Source organism: Pyrus communis, chromosome 2, assembly GCF_963583255.1.
Source record: "Pyrus communis chromosome 2, drPyrComm1.1, whole genome shotgun sequence".
Classification (NCBI taxonomy): domain Eukaryota; kingdom Viridiplantae; phylum Streptophyta; class Magnoliopsida; order Rosales; family Rosaceae; genus Pyrus; species Pyrus communis.
In genome coordinates, this window is record NC_084804.1 from 14,099,918 (window position 1) to 14,114,789 (window position 14,872).

A 14,872-nucleotide genomic window follows, 5' to 3' on the forward strand; every position below is an offset into this window, starting at 1 on the left:
TGTACATCAAGAGCATCTAACAACTTTTAGCCTAATTCTAATAAAGTGTAACAATTTATATACCCATTAACCAATTACATTACGACCACATACCAAGCATGACTGACAAAAATGATTTACGCATTACTGCATTGCAATTACATTAGATTTTCTGAATGTTGAATAATTTTAAAGGGAAACAACACATACTTCAAGTAAAAACAAGTCATAAATATATGAATTCAATCTGCTATTAGAGATAAGCATCACGTGCTAGTCGAAAGTTCAGTATAAAACAAAATATAGAGGATCTATTTCATCCTCTGTGAGAAAGAAACTGCAAGAACAAGTTAGACTTAAGATACAATCTCAATGCAATATGAAACCACTGTCAATCCACTTACCAGTAAAACACAATCTACTAGCTGGCAAACCACATCTCACCATCACTGTAAACCCTACAAATACCAAGTTAGCATTGCCAAAATACGATCTGTTCATTGAGTTCACCATAACCACTGGTATATATAGCATCAGCAACCCTGCAATTTCATGCTTAGATCACCCATTTATTTGTCCCTCTTTAATATTTCAATCCACTAATCGCATTTCTTCTCTGAAAAATTGACAAGAAAATGGATACCTCACAAATATACAAATACAGTGCCGTTGTTGAATTATCTTCCCTTACATGAAATTACATCTCCATCGCAGATAGTGAAATAACAATATAACATGAGTCCAAAAATCCGAAACTCTTAAAATGAAACAATGGTATCTAAAAGTGTTTTTTTATTAATCTAATCACTTCAAATTTTGATTTCTTGGATACAGATTACAGATTAACGTTATTTCACAGTTTTCATTAATATGACAACAAAATAACTCAATGCCTATATAAGGCACATAAACGAAGAAATACACAAGCTAAATAGTAAAGCAAAATATGTTGGGAGTAATATATAAATGCAGGAACAAAGAACAATAAGAGATTATCTGGCCATGCAACCACAATGACGATCTTGATCATGCCACTGTGGCCTTTTGGTTCCTCCACGATCCCATGGCACAATGGCCATAGCTTCTCCTTTGTTATATACATTTTTCTCTATTTTTATGAATCTACATACAAAAGAGAAAATTGAATAAAACTAAATGCTGAGAATGTTTATATACTATGAAAGTTCGAAAAGCACAACAATGAGTGCAAAGAAAAAAAGTATCCAAATTTGCCCTATCCCATATGCAAAATAGACCCTTTTCTTTGCTTTTATGTTTAATAAATTTATGTTTTTAAATTAGAAAATAAAATATCTAATAAAATAAAAAGAAAAAATTTTAAATTATTTTAGGAAGTGTTAGAAACATAGTAATGGATGCAAATTGAACAAATCTTCAACTTCTACTTTCTCATATATGAAAACCACCCTTCTTTTCAAATAAAACAAACCTTCAACTTATAGATTCTCATTAGAATCTAACTTGCTTATCTTTTTCGCTTCTCATATGTGTAAAGAACATGTTATGGTCTTTGGGCGGAATTATCATTAAAACAAGGAGGCAAATCAGCCAAGATTGCCAAGATCAATAATTAGTAAATTTCACTAAATTTTTCAACATCTGCAATAGGCAAAACACAACTAGCACTCATCATGATCAGCACAAATCTTTTCAACCCCATCCTAAGTCCCCACTAAGCAAACTTTTTTTAATACATTAGATATTAACCTAAAGGGGTGGGGGAGTGGGGCTAAACCTCACAATGGGCTAGCCATAATAATTTGGTTTGAACTCGCCTTTAGCAACAATCAAACTTAAGACCTTTCACTTACAAGTAAAAAGAATACCACTAGATGGTAGCACAAAGTGGATCGCCACTAAACAAACTTAATTGGTTGAGGTAAATGATTAATTGATATGCTACGGATGAATATTGAAGTTCCGTATATTATGTTTTACCAATAGCTTTTTGTTTTGTCAAAATGTTTTAACAATTGTTGAATGAGCACATTATTTTGGATCTCAAACATGGGACTCAATAAGTTCACAAAAACTGATTCCACAAAAAAATTTACAACAAATTGAAGTAAAAACAAGTAATATATATATATCATATCATATGCGAATTCTGGCATGTATAGTTAGAGATCAAAATCACCTGCAAATTAATATCATATGCCAAAGATAGAGCAGGTGGACCAAATGACAACAAGAGAGAGCACGCCCGTAAACAACCATGATCCTTTCATGTGTGATGACAAGCGTGCTCTCTCTCGTTGTCACACAACATCAAACCATAGCTCAAATTAGATATCAGTAGCTACGGAAAAGAGCAGTTTATAATGTTCTAACAATCACAACAATTGTCAAGGAATCTTCCACATGCGATCAAATTTCCACACATAAATTGGGGGGAAAATAAAGGGTGAGAAATTAAAATGAACTTTATACACACAAACTTTATACATGCATACATATATATAAAATACTAACCAATATCTGATATCCCCAATAACACCAACTGACCTAGATTGTTAGCACAGAAAATACAGACCTAGTACAGTAGTATCATGATCGACTCCAAAGAAGTCTGACATATACCGGAACTATGGTGCTTGGTTGAAAAATTATCAAGTATGACTAGAGAATATCTAGGACCTACCCTATAATTACAGATCAAGAATGATCTTTTAGGGACAGATAGAACATGAAATTAAGAAGTAAGAACACAACATAACATGCAAAATACTATCAGAAACCTCATCTAGAGATTTCTAAGAAAACTATCTACAACCAGAAACCATCTAATTTTCAATGGAAATTAAACTACTACCCAAGAGGTAGAAAATATTCATCATAAATTATACAACACCGAATAAAATGTACAAAAGCTTTGAGAAATTAATGGAAAAATCTAAAACTAGTTCTTGTGAGCATGGATCATCTCCATCTTGAAAACAAAGTAAATTCCATAAAATATAGTACCAAAAATATAAGCTTAAGTCTAATGCTAAATTAATTTTTCAAAATGCTATGAAAGTCAAGCTTACACTTCAGGCCATAATTTTTTTGCATAAAAAGGGTTAAGAAAATAGTCAAAATACAAACTTTTAACCTTAATTCTTACAAATTGGGACTGATGTACTGATGTACAGAAAAAGGATAAATCTTTCACGCAGATGTTCCTGGAACATGTAAGCTGAGCTGAATCTAATATTTAATAATTCAAATTTTTTTTTTCCAATTGTTTCTTAACTATGTTTTGGTGCATGAATAAGTTCTTAATTCTGAAGTCAGAAACACAAGAACAACATCAACAAAAACCCAGAAGAAAACAACCGTATAAAAACTCAAACTTGAGCACATGAAAACACAAAAAGAATTCAGGCATGCAATTAAAAAACCCTAGGCATCAATTGCCAAAGCGAAACCCTACAAACTAAACAACCACCAAGCCAAAAAATAAGAACATAAATAAATAAAATAGTAACATGCAAAGGAAAGAAAACCCACTTTCAGATAAAGAAGCTGCAAAAACCAGTGAGAGAGAGAGAGAGAGAGAGTTCCTGAGAAAGAAGAACTAGAGAGCCACTTAAAAGCAAAGACACCGCATCCAAAAATAAAAAGGAAGAAATAGTTTAAAAAAAATAAAGAAAAAAATTGGATTTCTCGAGACGACCAGGAGTTAATAACTTATAACTTATTATCAATCATATACAGATTCCACTAGACAAAGTCCGCATGTATGTTACGTGGATCAACTTTTAGATCATATTTATATTTCATATAATGTGTCATTGAGAATAAATATGTTAATTAATGTTTAAGTAAAAATTTAATATTAACAATTATATTATATAATTTACAAAATATAATTTAAACTAATAGTGTCACTTAGTACTACGATCTAGTGATATTTATTTTCATTTGTACGTGAGAGGTCTTAAGTTCAATTTTCACCAAAAGCAAATTTGAATCTCATTATTATTAACCAATTGTAAAACTATCTCCCCACCTTTGTCGTATTGATGATATTATTTGTTAAAGAATAATTTATATTGGTGGTGTTATTAGTATTAGCGTCTATACAAAATTAAGAAGAGAAAACCAGAAAGAATATCAATGGACACACAGAGATATTGGACAACTAAAAACAAATAAATTATATTAAACGAAAGAATTACGGCTTATTTTATAGTATTAAGTAGTATATATCATGATTATGGTTATGGATTTAGGGAGGGTACCATAATTAAGTAAAAAGTAAGAAAAAATGTCCCCTCTTTTGTTTGATTAATAAGAAAACGAATTTTTTTTTTTAACAAACGATATTATCTACATAAAGGGAAGATGGAAGCTTAGTCTCATAATGGATTAGTAATAATATGGTTTAAATTTACCTTTGGTGAGAATCGAATATAAGACCTCTCACTTACAAGTATAGATGAATACCATTTTAGTTTGAGGAGTCCATCACTAGTCCTATGGCACGGTTAGAAACTGAACACGTGTATATCTGTCCCAAAGAATCTATGATGGAAAAGGATCCTTGCATGGGGATCATAAGATCCTATGATCCTGATCGTTCATTATACATCGTGCAGTCAGAAATTATTTTAAAATTTAAAATTTTATATTAAATATGAATAGTACATAAAGAACACTGATCTCACGATATAAGATGAAGGGTCACGATCACAGAATCTCTAGAATCTCAAAAAAAAGAATCGAGCAAGGATCCTTTTCCATCTATGATTAGCATTAAACTCTATAAACGATAAAAGGTGCAAGCTAGGGCAACCAAATTTAGGAGAAATCTTCTACCAAAAAATAAAATTAAGGAGAAATCTTTTTTTGCAACTCAGTCACTATAGACGAGAATACTCGACTTCAATAAAAATTTACTATGTGATGAATTGATGTTTTCTTTAAATATAGGGAGTTTATTGTAGACGAGCAATTTACATGATATAAATATGCGTTTTCAATCAATGATAAAATTTTATGTATAAATTCTTGGATCATTGATGCTAGAAGACACATTGACATTTGACAGTGTTAGCACACTACGAAACAGAAAACAACTTATATAAATTCGTGTCATCACGGCAACGCATATCAAAATATATTATCATATGAAAAGAAACCTACCATAATAATATATTATTAAATCAAAATCCAACATAACAATAAACTCTTCCGATGTAAGTCATTTTCCATGAAAACCCTTATGCACTGTAGTATGTATCATCGACTCCGCTGCAACCAGGTTTAGCATTGTAGGATGTATGTCATTTTCCATTTTCCATTTTCCATTGTTAGGTTACCTGCAGTCAGGCATACTGGAAGCGCGTGAAACAAACGACTCAATAAAGAAGGGAAAGTTGGTGTGGTGGTGGGGCTAATTGGGTGATGATGGCGCATGTTACAGTGTGTGTGTGGTGTTTTGATCAAATTTAATGGCTGGATGGTTCGTCCTTGTGTCGGATGCCTGTCTTTTTCTTGAGAGATGTTTTACTGCAACCAATACATAAAATGATACGTATCATTATATAAATGGTATTATATATGTTTTAAAATTTTAATAATTTAAAAAATAAAATTTTTCATTATTTTCATAAAAACATATAATATATCTCTTATATTCTGATCAGAATGAAAATTTTCTGCTCTTTCTTCATGGTGCTCGAGAATCACTGTAATTTGCTAACGCCTAATAGTGTCCTTTGTCCTTGGAGCACCCCTCTCCGGGCCTCCCCTGAGACTTGACAAAGGCCTTGACCAGCAATATTAGTGTTGCCTGTTACATCATACGTGCTGTATAACTTCCTACCCTATTCATCAACTATAGGATAAGGTTGCAGGTGAGGACAATTGATGCCTCGCACCTTTTGATGTATGTTGATTTTTGTGTCGATGGTCAATTGTCGATAAGGTTACAAGCCCTCTCTACTTGAAGAAAAATGATCCTCGTTGGATATTTTTTTGAAATCTTAAAAATCTTATAATCGCGGTCGTTGATAGTAAATTGTAAGTTTTTATTTGGTATTATTTATATTTAATTTTAAATTTTAAATTTTAAATAATTTATAACCACACGATGTACAATAAACGATTCCGATCACGAGATTTCTAAAATCCACAAAAAAAAAAAAAAATCCGAATCTTTTGTCCTTTAGTTAGTGGTTACCTGTTGGTTGATGTATGTGAATTTTATAATATAATAATAATGACCTAGGGTCATCTGTCGATAAAGTTGTAGGCCTATCTTTCTTTTGGTTAGTGGTTGTTTGTTGATGAATATAGATTTCACAACGTAGAAACAACTTCAAAGAGTCACCCACACAATTGTCTCAGTGTAATGTCAAACAAAGGTTTTTCTTACGTAGGACTTTGGGTTGTTAAAGACTAAGATTTTGAGTGTAGAATGGAAGAGTATACAATTTTTTGTTTTATCACCTAATATAACAAGATATTATAGTAAGAAAATACCTCGGAACAAGTAAGATTCATCAATAGACTCTTAACCTCCCTTTTTATATCTAATTGATTTATGTTCATTCTAGGGTAACAAGATAGTTGGTGACGATGTCGTCAACAGAGAATCTTTCAACGTATCACTTAATTAAATTTGAACCCTATCTTTACTATTCTCACATGAGAGTGTTTATTCACATTCAGGAAACTCTAAAATAGCTCATCTTTTCTAATCAAAACTCATACACATAGTAATGGATGCAAATAAACAAATCTTCAACTTCTACTTTCCCATATGCAAAAACCACCCTTCTTTTCAAATAAAAGCCTTCATCTTTAGATTCTTATAAGAATCAAACTTGTTTTTACAAACATATTTTTCGCTTCTAATATGTGTAAAGAAAAAGTGATGGTTTTGGGTAGACTTATCATAAAACAAGGAGGCAAATCAGCCAAGATCAATAATTACTGTTGAATCAGAGACTAATTAGTAAATTTCACAAAAATTTTCAACATCTGCAATAGACACAACATAACTAGCACTGACCATGATCAGCACAAATCTTTTCAACCCCAGCCTAAGTCAGTCTCCACTAAACAAACTTCTCTTAATACATTCGATATTATCCAAACTAAGGGGGTGGGAGAGTGGGCTAAACCTTAGAATGGGTTAGCCATACTAATCTGGTTTGAATTTTCCTTTGGCAACAATCAAACATAAGGTCTCTCACTCACAAGTGAAGAGGAATATCATTAGACTGTAATACTAAGCAGCTCCCCAATAAACAAACTTAATTGGTTGAGGTGCATGATTAATTCATGTGCTACAGATTAATACTAAAGTTCCATGTATTATGTTTTACCAATAGCATTTTTTTTTTTGTCAAAATGTTTTATCAATAGTGGAATGATGAGCACATTAAATCTGGATCTCACACCATGAGACTCAATAAACTCACAAAAATGATTCCACGAAAAATTTACAACAAAATGAAGTAAAAACAAATAATATTCATATCATATGCGAATTTGCATAGTTAGATATCAAAATCACCTACAAGTTAATATCATATGCCAAAGATAGAGCAGGTGGACCGTATGACAAGAAGAGAGCGCACGCCCGTAAACAACCATGATCCGTTCATGGGTGATGACAAGCGTGCTCTCTCTCCTTGTCACACAACATCAAACCATAGCTCAAATTAGACATCAGTAGCTACAGAAAAGAGCAGTTTATAATGTTCTAGCAATCACAACAATTGTCAAGGAATCCTCCACATGCGATCGAATTTCCACACATAAATTGGGGGAAAAATAAAAGGCGAGAAATTAAAATGAACTTTATACATACGAACTATATACACATACATTTACATATATACATATATATATATATATATATAATACCAACCACAGATCTGATACCCCCAATAACACAACTGGCCTAGATTGTTAGCACAGAAAATTATAGACCTAGTACAGTAGTATCATGATCGACTCCAGAGAAGTCTGACATATACCAGAACTATGGTGCTTGGTTGAAAAATTATCAAGTATGACTAGAGAATATTTAGGGCCTACCCTATAATTACAGATCAAAAATGATCTTTCAGTGACACATAGAACATGAAATTCAAAGGTAAGAACACAACATAATATGCAAAATACTATCAGAAACCTCATCTAGAGATTTCTCAGAAAACTATCTACAACCCCAAACCATCTAATTTTCAATAGAAATTAAACTGCTACCCTAGATGTAGAAAATATTCATCATAAATTATACAACACCCAATAAAATGTACAAAGGCTTTGAAGAATTAATGGAAAAATCTAAACATATTTCTTGTGAGCATGGATCTTCTCCATCTTGAAAACAAAGTAAATTTCATCAAATCTAGTACCAAAAGTACTTGTGCTAAATTAATTTTTCAAAATGCTTTGAAAGTCAATCTTACATTTCAAGCCATTATTTTTTTGCATAAAAAGGGTTAAGAAAATAGTCAAATACAAACTTTTAACCTTAATTCTTACAGATTGGCAGTAAAGGATAAATCTTCGACGCAGACGTTCCTAGAACATGTAAGCTGAGCTGAATCTAATATTTAACATTTTTTTTTTCCAATTGTTTCTTAACTATGTATTGGTGCGTGAATAAGTTATTAATTCTGAAGTCAGAAAAGCAACAACAACAACAACAACAAAAAACCCAGAAGAAAACAGGTGTATAAAAAGTCACACTTAAGCACATGAAAACACATAGAATTCAAGCATGTAATTAAAAAAACCCTAGGCTTGCCAAATGCAAACCCTACAAACTAGACGAACACCAAGCCAAAAAATTAAAATGAACAAATAAAATAGTAACATGCAAAGGAAAGAAAACCCACTTTCAGGGAAAGAAGCTGCAAAAATGAAAAACCAGTGAGAGAGAGAGAGTTCCTGAGAAAAATGGAGAACTAGAGAGCCACTTAAAAGCAAAGACACTGCACCCAAAAATAAAAAGGACTAAATAGTGTAAAAATTTGGATTTCTCGAGAAGACCAAGAGTTAATAACTTATTATCAATCACAAACAGTTTTGATGGTCGATAAGATAAGGACAAATGAGACTAAAAAAGTGGGCCTCTCCGCACATCATATTTTTAGTATAATCTCTATTAATTAATAAAAAAAATTTTGTCAACAAAAAAAATATGAAAAAATAAATTAGTCGTTTATCACATAAAAAAATGATGGGCAATAATATAATTTTACAGATCCAAAATTTACTGTTTTTTATTGAAACCTCATCTACAGGTGATGTTAAAATACTTCTAATACTAACAAAAAAAAAATTGAAAACAAAAACCTTCTACTCCCCCCACGTTCTCTCTCTCCCTCTCTCCTTCTCATTTTTTTTAAAAATGTGTCCATACATACAAAGTATACAGGCAAATGCTAATATTTTATATAAAAAAATATATTAAAGAGTCCATTCAAAGTAATATTTTTTATAGACTTCCCACCATCTCGTATTTTATACATAATATTTTATAATATTAGCACAAGAATTGTGTTAAAAACATGAGGTGGTTAGGAGTTCATGAACCCATTTTTGGGAGAGTCTCCTTAGAGCAGTTCCACCCCTAGAGACTTTGCGCCAGCATCCAGCGCATTTATCCACTTAAGTGCACAGTAATATACTCCAGTGAAAAGTAATAGACCAAAGCATCTCCATCCCTAAAAAAAATAGCCTAGTCAATTTATTAAAATATTATTATTTTTTATTATAAAATAATAAAAAATAATAATTTTATTTTTAATTTCTAACTTTATAAAAAAATTAAAAAATAATATTATTATTAAAATATTTTTATTTTCCCATCTTCCACCCTTCTCTTCCCTTCCATTCCTCCACGCCATCCACCCAGCACAGATAATCCATTCCCACCGCCGCCTCCAAACCTCCTCTGACGTCGTTGCCACCCTGTCCTTCAAATCCCAAGCCAACCTCAACAACAAGCTCCTCTACACCTCCTGTCCTTCAACGCCGTCGCTTCGTCCTCCTGCATCTCCACACCTCCGATGTCGTCGCTTCGTCCTTCCGTCCTTCTCCCTCCATGGCTCCTTCCCTCCCGACACCCTCTTCCGCCTCGACCAGCTCCGCTCCTCACCTCCACAACAACGCCCTCTTTGGCGCAACAAAAAAAAAAAGGCTGACATCATATGCCCTCCGACGCCATGCTGACGTCAGATGGACCGGTCCCAAGGTCTGTCAATTTTGGGCTGGCCTGGAGACCAGCTTGGGCTGGGTGCCAGGCAATGGAACGGGCTAGAGTGGATTGGCTGAGTGCCAGCCTTGTTTTTTGGCTGAGTGCCGGCCTAACCACCTCCCGGTGGAACTGCTCTTAGCATTTCTTTGTTTTATAATGTTGGCATACAAATTATTCCAGAAAGATGAGGTGACAGAGAGTTCATAGAGAATAAGTCTCCTTTGTATTTCAAATAAAAATTAAAATTTTAAATCGTGTGATGTGTTACCAGTAAAAATTAACATTTAATTAATCATTTATCATCAACAAGCACGTTATATAACTTAAATTAATGAACCCTTAATATTTTCGTATATACAAATATTAAGAAGATAAATTCAGAAAGAATGTCATTGGACATGCAGAGATATTGGATCAACCAAAAACAAATTAATTATTAATTATATATTAAACAAAAGAATTACCACGCATTTTTTTAGTATATATCATGATGATGGTTATGGATTTAGACAGGGTACGATTATTAAGTAAAAAGTAAGAAAAATGTACCATCTTTTGTTTGGTAACTAAGAAAAGTACCATTTTAGTTTGAAAAGTCGGAAAGTGATCCAGAGATGATCCATTTTCATCAAATCCATTTAATTCAGGATTCGAGCTATTAGATTTTGTTACAAAGACTACAATTATTATAATTTTAAAAAAATCCCTTATTTATAACCATTGAATTAAAATCCAACGATTAAGATCTCGGATTAGATGAATTTGGTGAAAAGCGCCTGAAAAGTCTATCACTAGTCTTATGGCATGGTCAAAAACTGAACACGTGTACATCTGTCCCAATGTTTCTATGATCAACATTAAACTCTGCAGACGAAAATGGCTCAAGCTAGGGCAACTAAATTTTGGAGAAATCTTTTATTGCAACTCAATTACTGTAGATGAGAATCCCTCGCGTTCAATAAATATTTATTGTGTTGTGAATTGGTGATAGGAGAATTCTAATTTTTTTCAAATATAGAGTTTTTATTGTAGGCAAACATTTTACGTGATACAAATATACGTTTTCAGTTAGTGATACAATTTTATGTATAAATTTTTTGAATCATTGATACAAGAAAACACATTCACAATTTTAGTAAAGTATGAGAAGAGAGAAGAAAATGAGATGATAATAGAAGATGAGTGAATTCTTGCGTATTATTATATCCTATTTTATGTCCTGTATAACTTTACCGCCCAATTCATCAACTATAGGATAAGGTTGCAGGTGAGGAGAGTTGATGCCTCCCACCTTTAGAGGTACGTGGATTTTACAAGGTGTTAATGACTATTTTTCGATAAGGTTGTAGGCGGAAAGGAATCCCTTCCAAATCTCTTCTATTAAATTCATCAAATCAATCAATCTGAACTCTTGAAATTTAATTCAACGATTAAAGTTATTATAACTTTAAAAGGGTCCCTTGTTTATAGTCGTTTGATCAAATTTCAAAAGTCTGGAATAATTAATTGGGCAGATTTGATGGAAGGGATCCATAGAGGATCCCTTTCTGTTATAGGCATTTCTACACTGATTAGTGGCTACCTGTTGATGTATGTGGATTTTACTATATATGAATGACTTAGGGTCACCAGTTGATAAGGTTGTAGGCCAGTTGATAAGGTCGTAGGCCCTCTTTATTTTAGTTAGGAAAAAGGATCCGACGAGGATCATTTTTCTAGTAATCATAGGGATTCTGCAATCGTGATCATTTATCGTATATCGTGAAGTCAGTTTTCGTTAGGTACTATTTATATTTTAATTTTTAAATAATTTCTGACCGCACGATATACGATGAACGGATACAATTACGTGATTTCTAGGATTCCCAGAAAAAAGATCCAGTGAGGATCCTTTTCCTTTAGTTAGTGGTTGCATATTGATGTAAGTGGGTTCTACTTCCACAATGTTGAAATGACTTAAAGAGCCACTTGCACAAGCCCTAGGGTAATGTCTCAAAATGTTTTTCTTTCATTGGACTTCGGGTTGTTAAAACTCTTAAGATTTTTAGTGTTCGTGGCGATGTCGTCAACAGGAAATCTTCTAACGTACTAATTAATTAAATTTCGATCCTATTTCTACCATCCCCACATGGGAGCGTCTATCACATTCAGAAAACTCTAAAATAGTTTAGGTTTTTCAATCAAAAATCAACAACATAGTAAGGATGTAAAAGTTGTGTATGTGAGAGTGAGAACATGAAAGCCCCCATCGAGTTTTTAGTCTTTACATCAGTAATTCTAGCTACATTTCACATAAAATCACTTGTTATTTTCATTTTTATTTAATTATTACATAATATAAATTTGTAATTCAACTTTAGACGAAAGACAATTATCATTACCTTTGAAGCGAAATACATTAATTAAAAGAAATTGTACCGAGACATCGAAGTGGGTTTGTGCCCAACGCATTGGCAGTCTTCCCGCGTCTTGGTGGCCATTGAAGAACACGTGGCATAAGTAGCTTTCTTTACCTGAAAATTGGCTTTTGCAGCTTCATAGCCGCTTCACTTGTTGCACCGCTTTTATCTTTTGAAGCTCCATTGACGATACTTTTAATTAAATTTAATTCTCACAAATATAACCCACATTATAATTCATAGTTTTTGCTTCCTTCCTTTAAATCACCATAATCTCATTTCTCAATCTCTCAACATTCAGAAATTGTTCTAGTTTTATTCAACTTGGAGATGATGATGATGATGAAGACCCCAACTTCTGTAAGTCCCTCTTTGCAATAGCTCTCTTAAAGTTTATGGGGTTCCGGTTCCGTAGTATGATATTCAATTTCTTCCTGCAGTAAATTTCGGACCCTCGTTTTCTCCTTCTGCACTTTTGATTTTCTTGATCTTCCTTTGGTTTACTCAAGTCCAGTTTTTTTCATATTCTTTGTACTGAAGCAGCAGAATTTGGTTTTTGAATTGGTTTATGTGCCTTTTCTTTTACACAAAGATTATGTGGCTTTTTAATGTCTCATCTTAACAGCAGAGAATGATGAATGCCTACCCTTTTGAATTTTAATTATTTTGGTTTGTATTGTTCTTGTTATTTCATCTTGCATTCAGATATCTCACAAGGACCCAACGAGAAGGAGGTTCTTTAGTTGCAGTTTCCTTTCTACCATTGCTATGCTTTCTGCGGTTCTCTTCTTTGGGAGCCAATTTGTTGTCACTGGTTATAAAGAGCCAATTTGTTTTAACTAAACATTTTAAAAACGTGGATATGTTGTTCATGGAGGGCTTCAAGTTAAGGGATCCTTTTTTTTTTTATTTTTTATTTTATAAAAATGAGAATAAGTTGTGGGCCCACACCCTATTGAAGTTTAACGATTCGAACCGTCTGTTTTTCAAATTGCACCCCATAGATTATCCTTACAAAATATTAGTCAAATCGAATATATTTGAGGCTTCTAATTGAATTCAAGAAATCGGAATTCAAGTTTCACTCCTTTTGTTTTAGAACTCAAAGTGATCCTCGACAAACTTATTGGTCATTGCAGTTGGATTAAAGCAAAAGGAAAGTGAACAAGATTGTAAAGAAGGTAAAGGAAAACACAATTGTTTCTCATCCCGTTGTTTAGTTTCTTTTTATCTTCAAATGCAAGCAGCAGCCGTTTCATCTCAATTTGAACCGTATATCTTGTCATCCCTTTTTTGTAGGTTGGAGTTTGATTTGGCCATGCTGAGCAGTGATCTTAAAACACCTCTTCAGTGCCTTCTTACAATGAGCAACAGCAGGGATATAGGGAAGAGAACACATCATTTGATTTGAAGGACATTCCTACAGTCTAAAGTTGGGATTTCAATTGCACTACTCATCTTGCCTAAATTTTCCCCAACCATTGGATGTGGTCTTACTGTTGAAAGGGATGGTACTTTCCCGCCAGGCAATGCCAAGTGCTGGCTGCAATAAGGGCATACTAAACCACTGCTATGTCATCCACCGCGGGCATCAACCCCAGATGGGGGAAGAAGCTCGATCCTGGATTCAGGAAAAGGCGGGCCAAGACGGTGAGACGAGCATGAAAAGTCGCTTTCACTGAAGTCCCAAATTGACCAGAGCGGTGAATAAAGTTGGAATCATTTCATTCACTCAGCTAAAAACTCTCTTTGAGGGGAGGGGATGGGTGATGACATGACTTCCAAATCCCACTTGTTTTTAAAAAGAACACACATTCCAGAGGAAATGAGATGTTGAAAAAGCATCTGATAAAAGAACAAATATCGAGGACCAATTTTCAGAATATACATAAAATCCAAGTAAAAATAATGCATATTGATATACTAAATTTCGGTTTAAACTCAAAAGGATGTTTGACACCCCACCTCCCAAACCATCAGGTTTCGCATATAATGTCCAAGCTGGGAGAGTGATCTGTTTCAATAATAAAAGCCGGCCTTCATAACGGCAGATCCCAGTTTTGATATGAGCTTGAATGAGATGCTAAACTCAAAAGGCTGATCCAAAAGTGTAGAATATGCCAGGGATCCCTTCGAATGTTAACGGTATATGTGATGAAGCACAAATGTAAAATCAAATTCTCTTTAAGAGTTACAAGCTGGTTGAAGCAGACGTACCTAGGAAACACTTGCTCGGTCTTCAGATTCAACTCCTGGTGATCAT